Below are 23,076 nucleotides of genomic sequence, written 5' to 3'. Positions count from 1 at the left end.
CTGTCAGTTAAATCAGGGCAGATGAAGCTACCATGCAGCTTGCTGTGTACATCTCTTGGAAATAAAAGCCATATCTGAAACTCAAAAGTGCTTAAGGGATATGCACAAGTAGTTCACAGAAGTGGAAACAGGAAATCATTTGGTGGAGTGTATGTGCATTGTTAGTGAATCGAAACTGCTTAATGTTTATAGTTACAGATTTGATTTTTATAGTTATCTGGTTTTCCCCAATAAACAGTGTATGTTAGGTTTTTTTATCAGGAGGAAGGGAAGATACTTGTCTTCAGTTAAGCAGATGATTCAGTGAATGGGTCAGACATGCTTTTGCTGCATGAATATATGTTATTTTGGAAAAAATAAAAGGGAAAATACCCGAAAAGTATAAAATTATTTTGCTTGATTGTGACATATGAAACTCCCATCTAGTGTAAACATTAACTCATTGGGTCTTTTGCCAAACCAAGCGGAGGTGTTACTTTAAGAAAATAAATCTTAGAAGCAAAAATTACTCAAAGTTTGATTGGATGTTTAATGAAGATTAGTACTTAGGTCACAGTGATCAAGTTTGTAAAAACTGGTGCCCAATAATTCCTTTGTATAATATCAATTTAAAGTGTTTGCAGTGGAAATTTTAAATAAATACTATTAAAATTACCTTTAAAACATTACTGTACAGATTTCAGTATAAGAATTCTGGCTCCATGGAAGGTGCAATATGATCTTTTTCTTGTTTTTCATGGGAAGTGACTGCACTGGTTACTGCAAAGCTGTGAGCCTGAGGGGATGGCTTTATGTCTATATGAGATCAATACTGTAATTAGAGAAAAAACCTCCTACAATATGACATCTTAAATTAACCTTTCAAAGTATGTTGTGGGTGGTTGGAGTTCCCAAATCATTTGGTTTCGCAACCTTTTCTTCTGTGTGGAATTTTGATAAGGGAAGTTCATTAAATAATAAAAAAAAACCTATTAGGAATTGTGTATGATGTGTGATAGCAGGAATAAAGACAAAGGCAGTATTGCTAGCACTCTGTGAAATCAATCTTACTTAAATCAATCAAACTTATAATTTGATTTTTTCTTATGCCTTCTCAGAGTCAGTTTACAATCTCTTTAATTTTGGTTGCTCTTCTCCCTTTGTTTAATTATCACTAGATTTTTTTTCCTGGACATTTTTCTCCTGCCCTTTTTCTGCCTTCTCTTTTAAATTTCCTAAACAGATTATGTATCAAGGTGAACTTTTGAACTTAGTGTTCTTCAGCTGATTAGAAAATGGGCATAATAGGGAATCTCATTTTTAACAATGATTTCATGAGAGTAATTGAATAGCATCTTTCAGCTGGAGATCCCAAAGTCCTTTGTAAATGTAACTCAGTATTATTATTGTTCACCAAATAATAGATAAAGTGGGACAGATAAATTTAGGCATGCTCTTTGAAAAATGGTCACTTTTGAAGTAGGGTTCTGAGCTCCTTAGTCACTCAAATTTTAGGTTGAGCTTTACCAAGGTAACTGGCCCAAAGTTCCCTCTGAACCTGCTGAGAGCTGTGGGAACTCAGTATGCCTAAAAAACCGGAAAGGATGAGTAGAGAACAGTCACACATTTATGGAATGAGCAGATGAACTCAATACACAGGAAGTCTTCATCTCCCTGATGTATACATTTGTCTTACCAGCCAACTTTTTCATGGTACTGCTACCTTCAGATGCTTAACTATGACATTAGAATGATGTTTCAGACACTTCCCTTTTAAAAGTCTTTACCAAAGTAGTTTTCCTCAGGTCCCAAAGAACTCAGGCACCGATCCCTACTTTTCTTTAAAGGCATAATGTACACAGGATCTTGTAGAGTTTGATGGATGAAAGAAAGAATATGGCTTATAACTGAGCCTTAAACATTTCACTTTTCAAGAAAGAGATCTAGGTGATTCAATTAGGAAATCAGATAATGCTGTTATCTCTATTGCAGCTGTGATGATGCAATGGATTTTGGGTCCTATAAAAACTGGAAGCAATGCCTGTGCCTATTCAGTTCAGCTTCTGTTGGGATCATTCAGAGGTTATTACATTTTAAGTTGAGCCAGAAACAGAGACAATTTTTGTATTATTTTTTCTGTATTGCCACATAAAGTACAGTATGATTTTACAGTGCAGAGTATTTATAGCACCAATAATGATGTCTCTCACTTTATGTTCAGAGCACTCAGCCAGTTTGCAATGCACCAGTTCCTATAAATCTACCATTTATCACGTTGTAACTTATGAAATACATTTATGTTCTTCCCTGGGTAGATGTGTGTGTATATAAATAACTAGGGCATGCACATCCAGAATCTTTGCAGAATACCTTATCTTCTGTGTTTGAGTGGAAATTCTGAAGTGGTGGGTAAGCAAGACTTTTTTGTGTGAAAAAGTTATTTAAATATTTTTGATTCTAAGAATTCCTGTCACTTGAAAAGACAGAGAATTTACAAAGATAGTGGACAAGCTGAAGTATTCAGTAATTAAATATTCTCTTTTCATCTCTGTCCTATTGTTGTTTTATACATTTACTCATCATTTTTAGGTGACTCCTTCAATGTGAAAAACTTTTCATTAACTGCTATTGCTTCCCTTGTCTCTAGCTACACATCTAATAGCAAGCAATTACTTTTCTTTCCAGATCATTAGAGGAGATACACTCCTCTTTTAAGCAGTATTTGGATTTGAAGATATTAATGATTAGAAAATACTTTTTAAAGTATGAGATGGTAAACAGGGAGTCTGACCTATGTTCAGTCCTCTGTCATGAGGCTGTCACAGGAAGCGCTATCTTCTAAAGAATATTATTGCAGATACTATTAAATATTCTTCATAAATTCATACATATTGCATATTATGCCCTTAAATTTATCAGGACATTTGGTGTACAGAGTATACATAGATTTCTTCTGTGTGGTAAGACAGCAAAATTTAAGAAATAGATTTGATTTTCCTATCCATATCTGGTTCTCCTTCACTTACTATTTTATTTTTATGTGCTTACTTATGTTTCCAGTACGTAGCAATGAAACAGCTCAAATACTACAAAGGATATGTTTTAAGATTTAATCTATGTACAAAAATAACCCTATCAAGAAGCCATTGTGACTAGAAAATATCTAGCCTGATGGTCTAATGCAGAATGAAAACTAATTTCACTTGATTAAGAAACAGATGCAGGGTGCATATGTTCTATGTAGATTATTAGTAATTTTCCAGTTGCAAACTTAAGTCTCTGCCCTAGTTTTTTACTGCAGAACTCAGATTTGCCCATTCTCAGTGTATTCCTATGGATATATTAGCTAAATGACTTTCAATTTGAACATTCACATAAGAGTATTTGAGTTTAAGAAAATTCGATGGAATCTATTTCAAGGTTTAAATTCTTTCATTAAAAAAATATTTGGGATTTCTCTACTTTTTTCTTTCAAAGAATATATTGCAAAAGAACGTAAGGACATAACTGCTTTGAAGACTTTGTAACATAGTTGATTTTTCATAAATTCCTGTTTCTTCTTATGTGAAAAGAAAAACAAGTTTCAAATATTTTAAGTCAATTAATTAATATAAGATTAAATCTAGCTAAAATATGAAAGGAACAAGCTGTCACCTCATTGAGTGTTAATCTCCTGGTGATAATACTTCTTTTTTACTTTTTTTTTTCAAATAGTCAATGTAAAATATTCCCCCCAATCTGTCCTGGGTTGGTTTCAACTGCTGCAGGCTGTGGCAGCTCCTGAGAGTGTTTTGGGACATCTTTCTGTAGAACATCCCTTCAAAGGAACGATGTGTCAGTCAAGGCCAGGTGCATGCAGGTGCACTGAGAAAAAAGTGTTTACCCATGTGTTTGCCTCATCACTCACAATTGACACTCAATCTCATTGTCAGATCAAAAGGTTAGCAGCTTAAAGTTCAAAAAGAGCATGTCATCAGATGAATAGACTGGGAACTGGAATAGTTCTCTCAATCTTTATTTTTGTATTGTTGCTGATGATTATATTTTCAAGTTTGCTGCTGTTAGTGGTCTGTCACTACATAATAGCTGAGGGGGGAAAATTTAAAGGCAGGCAGGCTGTATCATGTCTTGATATTGCCAGAACTACAAGTAGTAAAGAAATAGTTAATTCAAGCAGTTTAAATATTTTTCTATTTGGATGGAATAGTATCAAGCAAAAGGTTAGAAAATATGACTCTGTTGATATGTAGAGTTTGCACATGCTCTGTGTTTGATTTCCAGGGAATTCTGAGATAGTGTGCTTAAAAATACCTGTAGCATAAAAATGCTCTGTTCTTAAAGACACAGCTTTGCACCTGCATGCATGCCTCTACTGTTGCAACCAGGATTGGATTCCCTTTTGCTGACAATTTCAGTGAAAATTGAGGGATCTCAGGCTCCATTAAAAATATTTTTGAACACCTCAGAATCAGCCTATTAAAACTACTTTTTCTGTGGAATGTTTATTTTTCCACATTTTTAATAAATTATTTACCACTGGTATAAAAAAAAAATTACATACATGGATGATAACCTTGCCATTCTTGCTGTGCATCCTAGGCCTGGTATTTGTCTAAAGTTCTGCCTATTAAATATCCCTACCACTTGTGAATGTCACCGGTTCCATACAAAGATAGTTAATTCCATGGTACTACATCTGTCTCTAATATAAAAGTTTTATCCTGACTGTTCATGCATTTTGAATTTACCAACAGGAAAGATGAATGGATTGTTATGTGAAGAGTTATCTTTTTTAAGAAATTCATTCCAGCTGTGTATTGCCAGGAGTTTGTTGAGTTTAGAACTGCTCTCTGTGCCTCTGCGACCCCATTACTTTGCATTTCTCAGTGTTAAAGGCCCAGCATGAGATGCTTTGAACATTCTATGAAATTCACTTACTTGTCTGTAACTGTGCAATAAATTTACTGCCATTCTGCTAGGTAGAATCTCAAAGTATTTGCACTTTTTGCTTTTATAGATAATTAGGCAGGAGTTTAGTTCTTGGGAAAGAAGAGTGAAACATTTTGCAAACATAAAGAATGAACACAGAACTGCCTGAACTTCAGAGTTTTTGAGGGAAAGCTTCATGGATACTGATTTTTGTCATGATGAGTCTTCTTGTTACAGTCTTTCCTCTCCCTTAAAAATATCTTTAATTATGTTTTTTTTGTGGCTAGCTCCTGCCACTTGCATGTTACCACTAAGAGGTACGTGTTCACATACATGTTTAGAGTTTTCTGAGTTTGGTCTACTTTGGCTCCATTGTGAAGGGTACTAAGCAATAATGGTTCAGCGAGCTTTATAGAGTTGATGGCATTGATTGAATGAGTCTGTGGCAGTTAAATTGGAGCTGAAGCCAGAAGTATATGTAAATACTTCTGTTCTAGATGAGAGGATAAGCAGGTTGCCATACTCGTAGTGTATTGTGATTATGAAATCCTACTCCAACAGTCACTAAAGCTACTGATGCTGGAAATCTTAAGTCAGTGCATTGGGGTAACAAATAACTAAATATTTTCAAAGGATTGGCAGAAGAACTCTTTGGATTTTTCATATAGATTTTCATTATAACTTGGAGCACTGGGGATGTTCCAGAAACTTGTGGGAGTAAAGGTCATACTAACATTTTTTTTTTAAATGGCTGAGATAACCTAGGTAATTATAAACCTGTCAGTCTGACATGAATCTCAGGCAAAATAATGGAAATGCAGGTGTGGGACTTGAATAATAAAGGATTGAACTCTGCTGAAGCAAACAATGTGTTTTAAAAGCGCAGCTCAAGTTACAGAATGAGAGGTGCTACACAGTAAAAGCATTTAGGTGCCCTAATGGGTAATAATAATGGATATAACTGAAGGATTTCATCCAGAACAGTAGCCAACAAAAGTTAACATAATCACTGAAGGTATAAACAGGGCAGTATAGAATAAAACTAAGGAAATCACTTCATCTCTCAGCTCTGTGCAGCTAGAGAATACAAAGCCTAATCTTATTTCCCGCTATTCAGCAAGGATGTTGAAAACCTGATGTCCTTAAGAGCCACAAGACTTGCTAGAAAATGTCTTGTATGGTGATATATTATCTTAGTGAGTTTTACTCAATTCACTTAGAACACAAAATCATTACAGGAAGACTGGATATTAGTTTATAATTGTACATGTGGAGAACAGAAAACTGAAAACAGAAGGCTTAAAACCTAGCAGACAAACATGTTAACAGATCAGCAATTGAAAGTAGGTGACTCATGCCATAAATAAAGAACCATGGTGGGACCTGAGCACAGCAATGGTGAATTCTTTAAGGAAGGTAGTTTATAAATCAAAGTCATGATTTTCTAAGACAGAATCTCTGCTACAAATAGGAATTTCTTCTGGGAATTCCCAAGCCCTCTGTAATAACACGGGTCAGACTGCATGGTAACAATCATCCCTTCTGGCTTTCTAATCTGCCTTGGGGTGTCGGCAGACAGGTTGGCTTCGAGTTGTGCTGACAGGAGGGTCTCAGAACATGTAGTTGAGCTAGAAGAGGCCTCTATAGACGCTCGCGGGCCCACAGGGTGATACTTCCAACTTGACTCCTGGTCACAACAATGCTACTGAAAAATCATGCTGCTTCAGCACTGACATAAACACAGTATTTTAATTTAGCAATTTACTTTCAGAGCCAAGAATAAGACAAATAAAAAATTTAAAACTAAGAAGGTGTGCTCACTCATGGAGAAGGTTATGCAAGTATCAGCGTCGCCTTGTACAAGGCTTGTTCCATTTACTTTAGTGCAGTTTACAGTGGGTGAATATCTCTACAGCTTTGCAGATGACCCCCCATCAAACCTTTCCACATACTGTGTAGGGGGTACGTGGTCATTTTGTAAGACCCATTTGATACTAGCTTCTCTGTGCAGTTATTAGCCTATGGCTTTAGTACAGGACGTTTTCAGTGATTACTATTTACATTACTTCCAGTAGTTACTGTTAAAAGTTACTAGGACTTCTTATTGATCACAATATGAAAATAAAGTTGAAAGAGTTACAAAGAGCAAAACTTAACACATTTCACTTCTCTCACAGAAATATTTTAGATTGCCAGAATAAGCATATTTTAGTAGAAATTAAATACTTTAATTTTTTTCCTTTTTAGCCTCTAAATATGCTTTTTCTTTACAAATGAATTTTAAATAGTACGATTGCAAGTATCTGCATAGATCTGTAAAAATGCGTGCATAATCACAAAAATATAAAGAACTCATAGCAGCCTTAAGAACGAATTACATTTTATTGTTCATGGTACAGAGATTTGCAACCATTTTCTTTAAACACAAGACTTCAACTACAGAGTGTATCTATCTCCTCCATTTAAAAAATACTTTTTCACTGTTAATGTTTATTTTGTTTAATTTACCCTGTGAGAAAAATAGATACGTGCAATGTAATATTTGATTGTTCATGTGTGTTTATATTGCAGTACCTTCTAAATGAACCAGAATATATTACAAGCTATGAGTTAGTATTTTTTAGGAATTTTTTTTTTTGCCCTGCCCTGTTTTAGATCTTTGTAGGAATTCTTCAGGTGATTAAGTGAGCATGATCTTGTAAAGGCTGTGGTCAGTAAATGTGCTAAAGTAATAAAATATTCAAGAATGTTTCAAATTTGTATGGACTTTACTTTTCCACTCACTTTCTTGGCTCTAAAGTAAGAAAGCGTAGTTAAATGACTGATCGTATTAATCTGTCATACTAATTAAAAGGTATTTGAGCAGTCTTCAGATTACTGTTGGCCTTGAGGCAAGAAAATCCATCAGGTGAACACACTTAATTATCATTAATAGAATTTTACTTTTTATTATCAGAGTTAATTTTTTTTGTGTAAAAACCTGCCACAAGTAGTACTTTGTTCTACTGATGTCACTGGTGTAATGACAGCATTCTGGCTCTGGTGGCAGATCTGGCTCTGCTGAAGCTAAGAGTTGGTCGAAATGTCAGGGGGACTGTATGAATTCATGCCACCTGGCCATAATGCCATCACATATGTGCAAGCTGGTGTGAGGTTTGCTGTGGCTGTTCTGCTCATAACAACAGGTGGGAGCTATATGAGAATGAGGAATGTGAAGAGAATTCACACTTGTCCACATCTGGTTGTTTTTCAGCTCTTTTACACTTCTGCAGCAGGTGGACCTTATGCTTGGGCAATTTCTGCATCAATTATAAAAATTGCTTATGTAGATGTGTGGGAACACTGGCATCTTTATCTACTTTGTGTGCTCTGTTTACCAAACTAGAGCTTAATAAAGAAAGAGCACTGAAAGAAAGAAGGAGAACATGAAAAAGAATGGAAAGCAAAAAGATAATGCTTAAGAAGAAACAGTTCTGCAAACTCTTGAGTTTTTTTACTGTCATTATTATTACTGAATATTCCCTCCTTGATTTCAGGTTCTGCAGAAGACACATGTATAACTGCACTTTTCAAATAGTGATCTCTGACTGGTTAAAACAAAACAGAAAAGCAGAGTAGAAATCACTATAAAAATAACTGTAGCATAATAAAAAAATTCACTCATTCACCTAACCTAGTCTCTGAGTAGCTAACAGATTCTATGTGGCCCAAAATAGGATGGTACCAGAATTGGATATTTATTGCCTCAATATGCAAGACTTTCTCCAGGTTCTTTAGCTCGTTAGTGCTTCTTTTATGAAGGAGATATATAAAGAAAAAGTGCAAAGCAACAGTATTTCTAATGTTTTTGTCTTGATTCCATTTGCTGGTGGTGTTAGTTGAGCGAGAAAAGCATAGTGGTTTACTGTTAGCATCACCAGTCACAGCTGCAGGTCTGGCACACAAACCACAAAATCCATGATAACTTGCCTCACTTGAATTGTTATAGAATGCATGGAGCTGTAGGATGTGCTGTGGGGTCCTTCATTTTCTCTTCAGGTTCTTGGCATTTTTCAGTGATACTCACAAAAGCTCTGTCCATGTACTCTATGACCAAGCATTTAAGGGGATATAAATAGCTATCTTAGATGTATAAAACCTGTGGAAGAAAGCAGTGTGTTTTCAATGTCTTATGATAGCTCTTGATAAAATTCTGCAGTCTTTGCCATAGACTACTATTTGAAGCTGCTGGAATGGTTCAGACATCTAATGTACTGGAAGTATGAAACCAAAACAGTGTTTTGGTTAACAACAGACTTAACCTGTATCAGCACTGTACAAAACGCCCTCCTCTGAGGCTCTCTGAGTCATAAAGCTGTGGAGGGCCAAGTTCAATTGTGTCAGTTATTGTTGTGGGGCAAATGTGGCCAAGTGACCACATCTCCAATCTTCTCTACTTTTTCTGTCTGTAGGAGACACTGAATGACTTCCTGACTCCACACAATATATATCTATAAATATGTGGTACAGAGACTGCTTTGCTTACTTGAACTACAGTATACTTCACAAAAGAGCCCCCAATTTTTGTGATACCTGTTCTGTGCAAATAATTAGGAAGTTCTTAATCATGTGGCTTCATTGTATTAATTAATTTTAAAAAGTAATTACTGTAGTAAGTAGCTGCTTTAAGTGTTATTAAAAATGAAAACATTTGCAAGAAAAGGCTGACTGAAAATAATAAAATGGAGGGAGCACTAGAGGAAAAAAAGATAATAGAAAAGGTTGAACACTGGAAACTATGATCTTTGTTACATTTTTGAATCACAGTGGTAGATGTTTTGCTTGAGTGATAAGGAAAGTAATGCACCTGTGTAGATTGAAACAAAGTTTCAGCTGTGGTGTGAAAGTAAGAGTGCATCCCAGGGATGAGAGGGAACACAGCTTTCCTTTCAAACAGAGTGGCAGACAGCAGCCAGCAGCCTGCTCTCTCATCTGAAGTGGCCATGTTTGCCTTCTGCACTTCCTCACCCCATGGCAGGTCCCAGTGCAGTGTCATGACAGCTCACTGCAACCCGAGTGCCAGCACAGCCCTGGGAATGCATGGCCCTGTTCCACTTAGTATCTGGCTTCTCATAGCATTTCACTCTCCTTCCTGTCTGAATTAAAGAGAAAAGAGTCCTCATTGAGTGTGTATCTCACGTTTGTAGTCTGACAGAGTGTCCAAGCCATTTATCAGTTTTCCTAAAAAGTGGTGTGGAATTGTTAAGTACATCTAGAGGGCTCAGATTAACTCTGCACAGGTGACCATGGTGTAATGGGTGTGGGTGTTTACAGGGCAGGAACCAAGAGTATACAAAATCCTAGAACCTTTTTTACATCATTATGTAATGTTTCTGGAATGAAAAAGGAGTATCTCCCCATCCTTGCCTCTGTCGAATGTTTGCCAGTAGATACAGAAATTATTAATGTTAGTTGATACTTAATGTTATTTGCCTGTTTAGTTATCCTTTGTTGTTTCTGTCTGTAGCCTAACAGTTCCCTGCCACCAAGGTCAGGAGAATCTAGTTTCTCTATCTGTGTGCTCAGCAGTTCTCAAAACTCTGGGACTTCCTGTGAGCCAATACATTTTACTAATCTAGGAAATAGATAAGGTAACAGAAGAAGATGGACAGTTTAGAGCTGTACTAATAAGTAGAATTATTTCATAGCGGGAGCCCCTGAATAGTGAGGAGACTGGAGAAAGTTTGTGAAATGGCATAGGCAGTAATAGAGAAAGGAATAAGGAGGAATAAAGGCAAAACACTCTTTCGATACCAATAAGCCCTTAATTCAGGTCAGTTTCTTACAGCCCTCCCCGCTGTTCCTTTTGACCTTGTGTATCCAAAACCATGCCCTTTTCTCCGATACCTCAGCTTACCTCATGAAATATGTATTCTCTCAATGCAGTATTTGCCTCTCCATCCATTTTCTTAAACCACAGAGCCACAGCTTTGGTACTACCCCCTTCAACACTAGCCATCTAGACAGGCACCCCAGCAGTCAATGTATTTCCTTCTAGCAGTAATTAACTTTTTTTGCACTCATAACTGGATTCCTTGAAAATGATAAAATCATTAAGAAAACACACCTGTAGTTTTTACTAGAGAAAAATAATTGTTCCTTGTTCTGTAGGATTGCTGGTTAGTATGTTTTTTAGGTTTGACCACAGGGTGAGTGCTTTGCGTGCAAATGACCTGTGCCTCATCACTGAAGAAACACTCTCAGTTTCCAGAAGTTCTCTACTGAGTCTTTACATTGCACTGTACTTTTCTACCCTTCTTTTGCATGCTTTGCTAGTCCTACAGCTTACATTATTTTTATCCTTACACATAAGAATTTACTTTCCTGAAGAAGATAATTTACTTTTTTCCATAATAAAGTACCTTGTGTTTACTGTTTTTTGTTTGTGCATATTTGTACCTATTCAAGAGTGTTCAAAAAGTGTTCATATAAAATACACGTGAGCTTAAATATGACACATCGAGACAAGCTTCATAAGATAAGAAAACCAGCCAAAAATAGGCCAATGCTTTACCCCAGTATAAATAATGTGGAATTATGAATTTGCTGCAAAGTCTATAATAAAACTGGTAGAGTAATGTGGGGGCTTTGTGTCTTTTTAATATTAAAATGGTAACATCTCCAAGTTTTATTACTTAAACGAAGTTGTGCATAAGAAATGTGTGGACTAAAATCAGGTCTGGACTGGTACTATATTAAATCTCTAGTATATCTTTGTACTCCAACACAATTTTGGTTATTCATCAATGAATATCATTTTGCTTATGTACGTCCAATACGTGTTGTATTATTGTATGGTAATACCTTGACAGTATAGTTCATAATGTTACACAGTCTGTGTCACCAATTTTAAGTTCTGTTTGGATGTGCACCAGGACCCAGCTTAGCTGGAGACAGGGAATTAACATATTGTTTCTTGGGAAATGCCCTTGAATGTGCTTGAGTAGCTGCCTTGGATGAGACGTGAGCAGCATTGCTTGCAGAAAGGGTGAAAATCTGTTTGAAACAGTATGCAGGAATCCTGGGTTGCTATGCTTATTTTAAAACCCCAGGAAAGCTCTTCAGACTGTCAGGATCATTTTTCAGTGAGTAGCAAGCTGCAGTGATGGGCAGGTTTGTCACCTGGGAATTCAGTGCTAGGTCACTTTACAAAGCATTTTGGTAGAACTTCAGACAGGATCCATATGGGAGGCCAGGTCAGAATCTAACCTCGGGTTGTGGCCGAGGGTACCACTAGGGAATGAAAAGTGAACCAAAGGCCTTTCTAATACTTCTGTACAGAAGTTGAGGGCAGAGTGTGATGCTGAGGGAAGACGTGAAATGTAAATTATCTCAATGTAAATTATGTAATTTTGGCCTTTTCTTCCCAGTACATGTATTTGTTTTCAGAAGATTATTTCAAATTTAAATACAGATGTGACTGCCAATGTAATTGAATATTAAATGCTACCAAAAATCAGCCTTGGTGTGACCAACCAAGAAAGATAGGCACCATGACTTTTTATTAATATCATATGCCGAGGAACATTGTGCCACTTGCTAAGATGAGTGGAACAGAATGTTGCTTTCTGTAACAAAGCTTAGAAATGGAGAAAATTGCAATCAATCAAATACAGCAGCAGTAGTGAAACTTGGGTGAAAAATCCCACAGAAACCTAGGAACATAACTGTGTAACAATCTCCCATTACTGATCATTCAGCTCATGTGCAATCCCATTGTGAGGTTCGTTTCATTCTCATCACGCTTTTAATCAAGACTATTGTGAGAATTAGAATTCCATTGAAATGTCCGTGAACTGTTGCTTGAGGGAGTTTTTTTTCAGTATTTTTTTCTATCAATTAAATTTGAGAATGTCTGCATCTGCATACAATGTAGCATATTTTAATATATTTACTTATAGTAGTCACATTAGACATAGAAGGAAGTATAAAATTTTTCTTTGACCGTGGTAATAAAAGATGACATGCGGCAAAGTTGCAAGGACCACTGGTCCATATCAACATATGCCATATTACACCTGAGGCAAATGCAGCCTGTGACAGCAGATTTGGGTACAGGACACAAAACAAAAAGCTAATCATACAGCTTGATTATATACTTACTTCTCAGTTGATGAGATCCTTCATTGTTATATTAATAAGCTATTTGAAATATATTTTACTGTTCCTACACATACATATGGCATCCTAAACAAGGTTTGCTGCATGAATTTTCTGCTAAGTAATATTGCTTTTTATTTCCTGTGTAAAAAACAGCAGCTGTGTGTGCACCTATGCTTTTGTGCGTGTTAAACTGAATGGCCATTTTTTGTTACTTTTGTTACCTATTACACTGTCCTGTATGCTACATTTTCAGTATTTTTTCCTGTTTAAAAGTCTGCATCACACCTGGCAGGGAAAGAAGAGCTGTTATTAGGTAAAACTTGCAAACAAATAATAATATTTTATTTTACTAATAATTTTATTCTTACTGCAATACAGTAACTACTTACTGATTATAATTTTTCCTAGTGAAGAAAACATCCCTACCCTTATAATGTCCTTGTGACTAATAGGCTTAGACAGAAATCAGAACAAGTGTCATTGTTGAAACTGTAGCCATCATTTTGGCCTTTTTATCTTGAATGTCAAGAGGACAAAATATCACTTAGCTTTATGTTTCTCCACAAAAAGGTAAGATCAAGAATCATAAGAGCTGGGAAAACTGAAATGAATCTGCTGAGAGAAAACACATTAAGGCTCAGGCTCATGAGGCATTTTTAAATCTAGATTCAGTAGATTTTACTAATTCCTAAATGCCTATATCAATATGGGTCATAGTAATCTAAGAGGAAAAGTCACATTTCTAATGATAGACATTTTGACAATTGCTGTGGAACAAATGCTGGTCTCCACGACACCACGACATCAGAATTACCATCTTGAATTAACTGTTGTTTACCGGGGTTTTTTTTCTTAAGGTGTGAAGGGATGGCTTCTCATGTTGCTCTAGTAAGTGTTATTGCATTGATTGCTTATTTAATTGCTCTTTGAAAGGAATGCAATATTACAGAAAGTCATTCATGTATGGATGAATTTCTCATTCTCCACCAAACAATATGTAATATACTGTGATAGATTTTTACCTGAGTTATGTAAGTGTAAATCTGGATTTGGTCTATTGAAACCAATGTCATATTTCACTTTCTGTGTTCTAGTGGTATTTCTGATGATAGAATGTGGCCTGACTGTTTTTAGATAGAAAATGAAAAAGAATACTCTAGAAATAACATCTAATATTTATGCCATCATAATCTCCCTTGGTTAAATTAAGCTAAGAAACAGTGAAGGGTTTGTTTCCTTTAAGTATCTACTTGCATGGCTGTTAAGATGATTTCTCAAGCACTGAGACCCAGTAAAAGTGCTTGTTTACTTCTTTCTGTATTGCACAGAATTCTACAGGTCTTTCTTTTTTGTCCTACAGAATGTTTCTCTCATTTGAAAGTTTATTTTTTATTTCTCTTATAATTCTGTTTTCCTGTTCATTGTTGCTGAATTATGGATTTGTTAAGGTTGGAAAAGTCCCACCGTTAACCTGGCATCGCCATGTTCACCGGTAAATTGTGTCCTCAGCTGCCACATCCAGGCTTTCTTGAACACTTCCAGGGATGGTGATTCCACCCGTTCCCTGAGCAGCCTGTTCCAATGCCTGACCATCCTGTCAGTGAAGAAACTTTTTCCTACTCTCCAATCTAAACTTCCCCTGGCATAGTTTAAGGCAATTTCCTCTTGTCCTGTTACCTGGGAGAACAGATAGACCCTCACCTGGCTACAACCTCCTTTCAGGTAGTTGTAGAAATCAGTGAGCTCCCCCTGTGAGCCTCCTTTTCTCCAGGTTGAATATTTCAGAAAAGTCTTTCACCTAATTTCTTGCGTGGCGCACATCTCCTACTTCTACCTCCAAATCAAAGTAGTTCAAATAATTTCTATCACTTTGTTCATTCTGTTATGAAACAACAAGAATCCTTGCTTATGGGAAAAGTCTATATTAAAACAACAATAAATTTTATTTTATCAGATATCTGTTCTTGCCCATTCACTTTCATATGAATTGTAGTTTATTTTGGTCATGTACTGTTGTTTGCCTGTAACTTTGGTAATAAGTTGTGTGTGAAGTGGGTGTATCTGTGTAAAAGTTCAACAAGGCATCCAGTGATTTCCACCATCTCACCAAATGGGTTATCAAGGTTTGTGCTGTGTCAGTCTGGCCAAGTGTAAAACAGATCCATCCATGAAAGTTTAGGGGGAACTTTTGCTCCATGTTTATGACTTCAGTAGTAAACACAGATTTTTTTAGATGTATTCTGAGTTTTTATTAGGTATATTCTCTGTAAAATAAACAAGCATATGTTGATGTAAATAGGTACATATATATGTTTTTATTTGGTTGTTATCTATAGTTGTTTAGTTATTCCTTTGCCTTCAAATATGAGAATTACAACCACAATTTCATTTAGTCTTCTCAGGCATCCATACATAAATATTATGAGGTTCTAAGCTTGGTGATGTGAGTACTCTGGCAACAAAAAATTCAGGTAGTCCAGCCATGTATCACTAGTCTGCAGGAACTTCTTAGTATTGCTCTGTTTATTACTTTATTTTCTGTCTCATTTAACTATTTAATCATCTCCCTAATGATTACATACAGTATATTTTTCTCACTTCAAGACCATTAAATCTGAAATAAATTTACTTTGCATTTTGTAGTACACCATATTGTTTTATACTGAAAGATAAATTTGAAGAAAAGTATAGCAATAAAATTTATCCTTGAAATATTATTTAATCTTTTTGTGTGGATAAGCTGTAATAAACAATGTTATTATTAAAGGTTAATTTTTGGAACAGAAAGGGAAATTGGAGGAAAACAGTAAATACTAAAGTAAAATGTATCTGTCTTTGGCGTATTTTATAAATGACTAGATGACTGTGAATTCTGAAATTTCTTTCCTAACTTTGAAAAAACAAAAGATGAGAGGGCTTTAAAATCTCTTTTGAAAGATCATTTGTTGGTTAAACTGAGTCATAAGAGCTTATATTTATCTTTTTTTTTTTTTTTTTTTTTTTGTAAATCAGAGGCAAATCAAGCAGTTTTAGATAAATGATGGAGAACCTGTCAGCTTATGACTGGTACTATTTTATGTTCAAGGAGAGCAACACAATTATTATTCAAAATATGACATTCTGTCTAGTGAGATAATGAGAATTAATTAAATATATGCTAAACTTCATCATCTCAGATTTTTTTTTTTAAATAAATGAATTTTTTTTAAAAAGTGAGGTTCAGTTGTAGGGCAGTAGCATTCAGCAAAAGCAATACAATATATCAGCATTCTCTGTGTGCTGTGGGAAGGGCAAAAAGAAAAGTTCTTCCTGTGGAAAGATCCATATGAAATTCTTTTTGGTGATGGAGGAGGAAGGGCAGGAGGAGTTAAAATTAACATAAATATTAAAGTGCAGTTGGGTTGGATCAGAAGTCTCAATGATGCATCTGGGTGCAGGAAAACATAAATCACTGCAGGTATAATTATGAAGGTAATTGCAATGCAGCATTAGTACCAAAAAATGAAATAAAAAATTGCAAAGGAAATAAAATCACGAGCAGCCAAAAGACAAAAAGTTTGTGCTAAATGGTTCATTTAGACCTGCAGTGCTGTGTGGGCAAAAGTGGATTGCAATCATAGCCATTTCAAAAATGAAAACATAAGAGAAAGGAAATTGGACAGAAATGGCATGGAAATTACAGCCTTTGATCCGTTTTTGAAGAACCTTTTATGAGACATCATCGTGAGTGGGCAGCAAATTCTTTCCAATCTCCTCTTAAAGTACTTGTGAAAGCTTGGAGACCATGAGACTGAAATAAACGTTTTAGCATGGATTGTGGGAATGTATCCCTCTCTGTTGACCTTTTTTAGTTTTTATAGGCAGCACAGAATTGCACTGAATATTTAGTGTGATAATACAGAATATATAGTATAGGCAATTAAATAGAACATCATTTAGCACAGTGATATAGAAAAGAAACTTTTTTTTGTAGTAGCTCTAGGCTTTTATTAATCCCCTATAAAAATTAGGAACTGTAAGTAGGGATAGACTACACGTTTTTAAAGATTTGTTAGGCAGAAGCACAGATGGGGTTTGCACCTGGTAATTCTGAGGGCTCACTTGGTCTGGGCTGAGTAAGTCCCTGTCTAAACTTGCCACCAGTTATGTTCCTGGGGAAGGCTGTGTTTTTTCTTATTAATGCATCATTTTGAACCTTCTGGGTTTTCCTGCTGTTTCGAGAGAATTGCAATGTCTCAACCTGAAAATTCAGTGTACATACAAGAAAAGAGGTAAATTTTTGACATGAATAATACACTGTAATTGCCATAGTCCGGCTCTGCACTAGCTAAAATTAGATTGTTCTCTGAGGCTATAAAACAAAGATGATCATAGACTGGTTCAGTCACTAACAAAATATCTGTAATGCTGTTGTAAAACATTAATGTTATGGATGTATTTGGCAGTACTCCTTATTAAATACCAGTAATTAAAATCAAAATACATTGGGTTAGCTATCTCATTCTGTAAAGCCTGAGTAATTAGCTTTCAGGTAATTGGTCAGATTAGTAGCTGTACATAAAATGATTATTGTTGATGAGAAGAAATATGTTACTTCATGATTTGAAGGATCGTGAATGCTGTCACATAAAAGAATAAGTACACTATTTTACATTTCAGTAAACAACAGCTGGATTCTTCCAAGAGTGCTGCTTAAATCAGATTCAAGCTGCCTGAAGCAAAATCCCGATTTATTTTCTTATTTTATTTGACTTGACTGGGTTCTGTTTTCATTAACATTTTCTATCTGAACTTTTGAATTAGGGAATATTTTATTCAGCAGAACAAGTCAAGTTCTTTTTGAAATTTGGGATCTCTTTTCATTTTTTTTTAAACTTTCTGTATCATTATTAAGGTGGAAAATACTCTGCATTATATCCAGATAAAGATTATAGGGAACAGTAACATAAAATTAAGTAAAATGTTTACTCCTTTATAGCCTATTTGATTTTCATTTCAGATTATTTGATTATTAAATGGGAGGTGGAGACAGAGCTGTATTTTACTGTTGGGGTGCTGCTGTTATCATTATTAATTATTTATATAGTTAATTGTAGCTGTTGTTCACATCTTAGGGAAATAAAAAATGTCATCCATGCCCTGAAGTGTTTGCAATCTAAAATTAGACAAAAGAGGTAACAGATGATAGCAGCCAGCTCTAGGAGTGGGAGTTTCAGAAGAAAATGTTATTGTTTACCTACTGTTCTTTCACCACTTTCTGTTTGAAATGCTTGCTCTCAGCAGACTGTGGATGTGCTGAGATACACTGTGCCCCATCATCCAGACCATTAATGGAGGTGCTAAACGGGGCTGACCCAGTTTTCACCCCTGGGGTACAACCCGAGTTAGCAGACTGTGTACCCCTGATCACTGCCTTCTGTGCCTGGCTCTTTGGGCAGTCTTCAGTCCACCTCAGTCTTCAGGCAGCTCCCTCAGCACTTGTGGGTGCATACCATCAGGGACCGTAGTATTTCCTGGCCTCATCATCTTTCAGCAAGAGTTCATTTTCTTGTTCCAGACTTTCCCATTGATGTCCACAGCCTGGAATTGCTGAAGGCCAGTCTTGCTAGTAGAGACTGAGGTGAAGAAAGTATAGAGTACCTCAGCCTTTACTATGTCCTGTGTCACTAGGTCTCTTGATACACTTAGCAGTAGGCTCACATTTTCCCTAGTCTTCCTTTTGTCACCTGCATACTTCAGGAAGATTTTCTTCTTATTCTTCATATCCCTTGCAAGGCCCAGTTTCAGGTAGGCTTTCACTTTCCTAACTGCATCTCTGCATGTTCAGCCAGTATCTCTGTATTTCTCCCAGGTCTCCCCTTTGTGTTTCCATTTCTGCATGCTTTATTTTTTGTGTTTTGCTCCTTTTTCATCCATGCAAGCCTCCTGGCATTTTTTTCTGGCTTCCCGCTCACTGGGATGGAGCAGCTGTAGCTCCTGCAGAGCACAGTCCCAGCTCTCACTGAGGCTCTCCTCAGATGACAGATGCTCCAGTCCTTTTATGATCTTTGTGTCTGTTCTCTGGGAACATTGCAGTATGTCCATGTCTCTCCTGAACTGGGGAGCACAGAACTGGACACATCACTCCGGATATGATCTCACCAGTGCTTTTTTTTTTCAGATGGTCATAGCAAGGTGTTTAAGTAATGGATGTGCTAAGGAGATTATGATTAACACATGACTCATAAGGGTAAGAGAAGTAGAGTTTGCAAGAAAGAAAAGAGAATGAAAAAAATCAGTCTGAAGAGTCAAGAGAGGAGAGTCAGTGGGGTAGAAAGCACAACTAATTGGAAGCAGCAAAATAGAGCAGAAGCATGAGATACATATATTGGGAAGGTGAGTGGGAGGGTGAGGATAAGAGGAAGTAGCTAAAGCTTGATAAAAAGTTAATTGAAGGCAGTAGGAATCTTTTATGTTTATTTCAGCAAATTCTTTTTAGGGAACAGGTTGTAGAAGTGGCAGGTTGTTAAAAATAAGATACATCCTGTCTAGACTTCAGATTTCCTAAAGTTCAGCTGTAACAAGTGCCTCTGTGGCTTTGAACCTGCTTTCTTGGATTGGTGGCTGATGATTGCTTTGGTGCCTCAGTGGGATATACTTGGAGGAGTGACTGAGTCAAACAATTGCTGCTTCAGAAAGATGTTCTTATTTGCAAGGGTGGTTCTTTTAGTGGAATAATCCTCTACCTGGTGGCGGCTGAAGTGGATTACACAGATGCTCCAAAGAATGAGAGTTTTGCAATGTCTCTTCAGAACATAGAAGAGCTTTACAATACGAAGACAGGACCAAATGCATATATCCTCATAGGGAAAATGAAAGCCAAACTTTGATTAACTGCTTAAATTATACACATTTTTATCCTAAGCCACTGAACTGTTTAGAAACTTAAATACCCTTCTAATAAGGGTAGCATGAGATCTGAGTAGATTTATTGTATGAGAAGAGCATCACGTATTTTATCTATCTGTGAGCCCTAAATTCTGGTAGGGCCACCTTTTATCCTGACTTCCAGGGAATTATTTGTTTCTATTTTTCAAGCATTTCCCTCCATCTTCTCTGTTACTTTTTTAAACTAACTTGAGGTACAGTGCTAATGTGTAAAACACATGCCAGTTATTTAGCTGCCACTGTAAGTTTCTTCAACCCTAAATCTCCAAAATGTGTTTGGATTTCCTATTGAAATCTCCTCTTCAAGAAGTATTAGTGGTGTGGCCGTCTCCAGGTAGCAAATTAATAACTTAAAATACAGCATGTCTGTGTTTGGTCTTTTTGGAAATGCTGTGATAAATACCTTGTTTTTTTAATTCATAGAATTCACCAACCTCTGCATAATCTTTGGTTTCCAAATTGGAAAAGCATATTCTATATATATATGTGTGTATATATATATATATATGAAAAAAAAAAGTAATATTTTCAAAATTCTAAATTTTCAAATGCCACATGCTCTAGTATAATTAGGAGTTTGTGGAATGTGTCTGAACAAGTGGCATGTAAGGTCCCCAGTAAACTAGAGAGAGGAGAAGAATGAATTCCAAAGGCTAGGAACAAGTAAAATGCTTGGCAATATTCCCTTGGCTTCCTTTCCTTTGAATCAAGACTGTTATACTATTTCTACTGAAACATAATTGCAATCCTGTAAGTACAGATATCCACAGTATCTCCAGTGTAAAAGACTTTCTTCCAGAACAGAACTATATTAGTTGTAATAGGTATTAGCATAGCTATCTTATGTTAGCAAGTAATAGGTAAGCAGAAGAGGATTCACAGATGACAGATTGATAGCTAAGGCAATAGTGTTCAACCAAGGATTTCATAGACTTCCTTAGGATTATGTGGCAGTAGGGAATGAGGTAGATTTCTTGACCATTTCTCAGTTTCTGATATCTGGGGCTATATGAAAGCATTACAGCTCTTGAATACAAAGTAGGGAATTGCTTTAGTGGTAGCCAAAAACTCATTGTATTTTATTTGTTTTGTTTTGAGGAGGTGATGGGATACTGGGGTCAAATCATTCTTCTGTTTTCTTACTAGAGTACTGTTTTATGTTAAGGGTTCTTACCTTCTTTTCACACTTCGGGAAGAAAACATGAAAAATACCTTTTATTACCATTCTGTGGTATTTGTAAGGATAGTGAAGGAATAGCTCATAAAAAGATATTTCTAAAGTTTTAAAATACTGACTTTTTCATTACCATAGCAGGTGGTCATTTTCATATAAATGAAACTGGTAAATAGCAGCCCGGTTTTTCACATGGATTCAATTACAGTGAATGCCTCCAAACACCAAATGCATGGAAAAAACCTTCCTTTTCATTCTCTTTCTAATCAAATAAATAGAATCTTTAAAACTTTTATGTGTATGGAGATAGATAGATAGATAGATAGATAGATAGATAGATAGATAGATAGATAGATATGCACTATAGTCTAAATGCAACAATATATAAAATAAAAAATACTAAACTGCTTTATATTTTTCCATTTTTCTTCCTCATGGTTGATACTAAAGTTATACATAAAATAATTTAAGACAAAGGAAATTTAACTTTTCTCTTTATATGCTTGTGAAATGGCTTCAGGTTTCTTACAGAGTCTTTCCTCACTTAGTATTTTCATAAAACTCACCCATCCCCTTCTTTTTGGGCAATCATTACTTCAGTGCATGGCATCTCATAAACTTGCCATAGTTGAATTAATCTTACCCAATTTAAGATCTATAGAAGTCAGAGATCATATAAATACATTAAAAAAACAGATACAATTTTGTAAATTTTCCTCTACATGTGTCTTTTTTTCAGTCTGCTTTTTCTTCCTAGTCTGCTGTTAGCTCAGACTTAGTATCTAAAATCAGGTGAGATAAATACCAGTCTTTAAGCCCTCAGTGCCCTAAGAGGTCTGGTTAAAATATTAATCTATCTAAGGACTACATGAAGCTAAATGAAAAAGAGGCAACACACAGTAATAATTAGTAATAATGTCACTATCATGTGTATGAAATGTGTTCCAAAAGTTCGTAGTATTTTATGGGGTCCATAAAAGTTTAAATAAAATATTTCCAAGTGAAACGAAATTCATTTTGGAATAATATTGTGAGGTGCTTGAGCAACATTTTAAATACCAATTCTTCAGCACAGCTTAGGGGACAGGGAGTACACCTTATCTTAGAATTACAGCTTTTAACCTGCATGCCACTAAGACCAAAGATGAAAATAAATACTGCTTGTGGTGGGATTCCATAGCTGAATGGCATTCAAAGAAATTATTCTTTCCCGATTAACTTCAAAATACTTTATTTGTATAGGTAAGTGGGAGCTGTGTCTTGGTAGTGCTGTAGCTGCTATCTTCAAGTCAATAGGTTCTGCTGGAGAGAAACAGATAAAATAACGTGAAGAGTTTGCACAAAATTGGTCAATTTAACTGGGGGTCCTTACAACTCTTGACATCTGTCTCTGTGTACAGCAACCTGCTGGCAGACAAAGGCAGTAATTAAAATCCTTGGCATTACAGATCCTGTTAATCACAGCTGATGCAGGCTTCCTCTGTAAATGTCTGTTCTGTTGTGTTTATTGTGGTGAAGGATTCTATAGAAGTATGTATCTGTTGTGCTTTGGCAAAAGCGATTCCAGAGATGACCAATACATGTAGTAATTAGATTTCTGTTTCCCCTCTCAAAAGCCTTGTGATTTAAATTACTGTGCTAAAAACTACTGAATTCTATCCTAAGCACACTTACAAGGGTACGAATGTTGACATGCATAAAGAAAGAGTTCATGATGACTTAGTGATTACTTCGAAATAGAGTTTGTATTTTTTTAAATTACTGTTACTAAGCTCAACTGTTGGTGGAAAATATGTATGCATTAATTAGTACAAGAACTGATAAGCATATTAAATCAGTCACATTACTTTTGCATATAAATTGTATTTCGGAAGAAAGGTTGTTGAGCTGGACATAAAAGTGCTAATAGTGATATGTAAAACAGT

Source organism: Coloeus monedula (genome assembly GCF_965178545.1).
Source record: "Coloeus monedula genome assembly, chromosome: 4".
In the NCBI taxonomy this organism is placed as follows: domain Eukaryota; kingdom Metazoa; phylum Chordata; class Aves; order Passeriformes; family Corvidae; genus Coloeus; species Coloeus monedula.
This window is presented reverse-complemented; position numbering follows the sequence as displayed.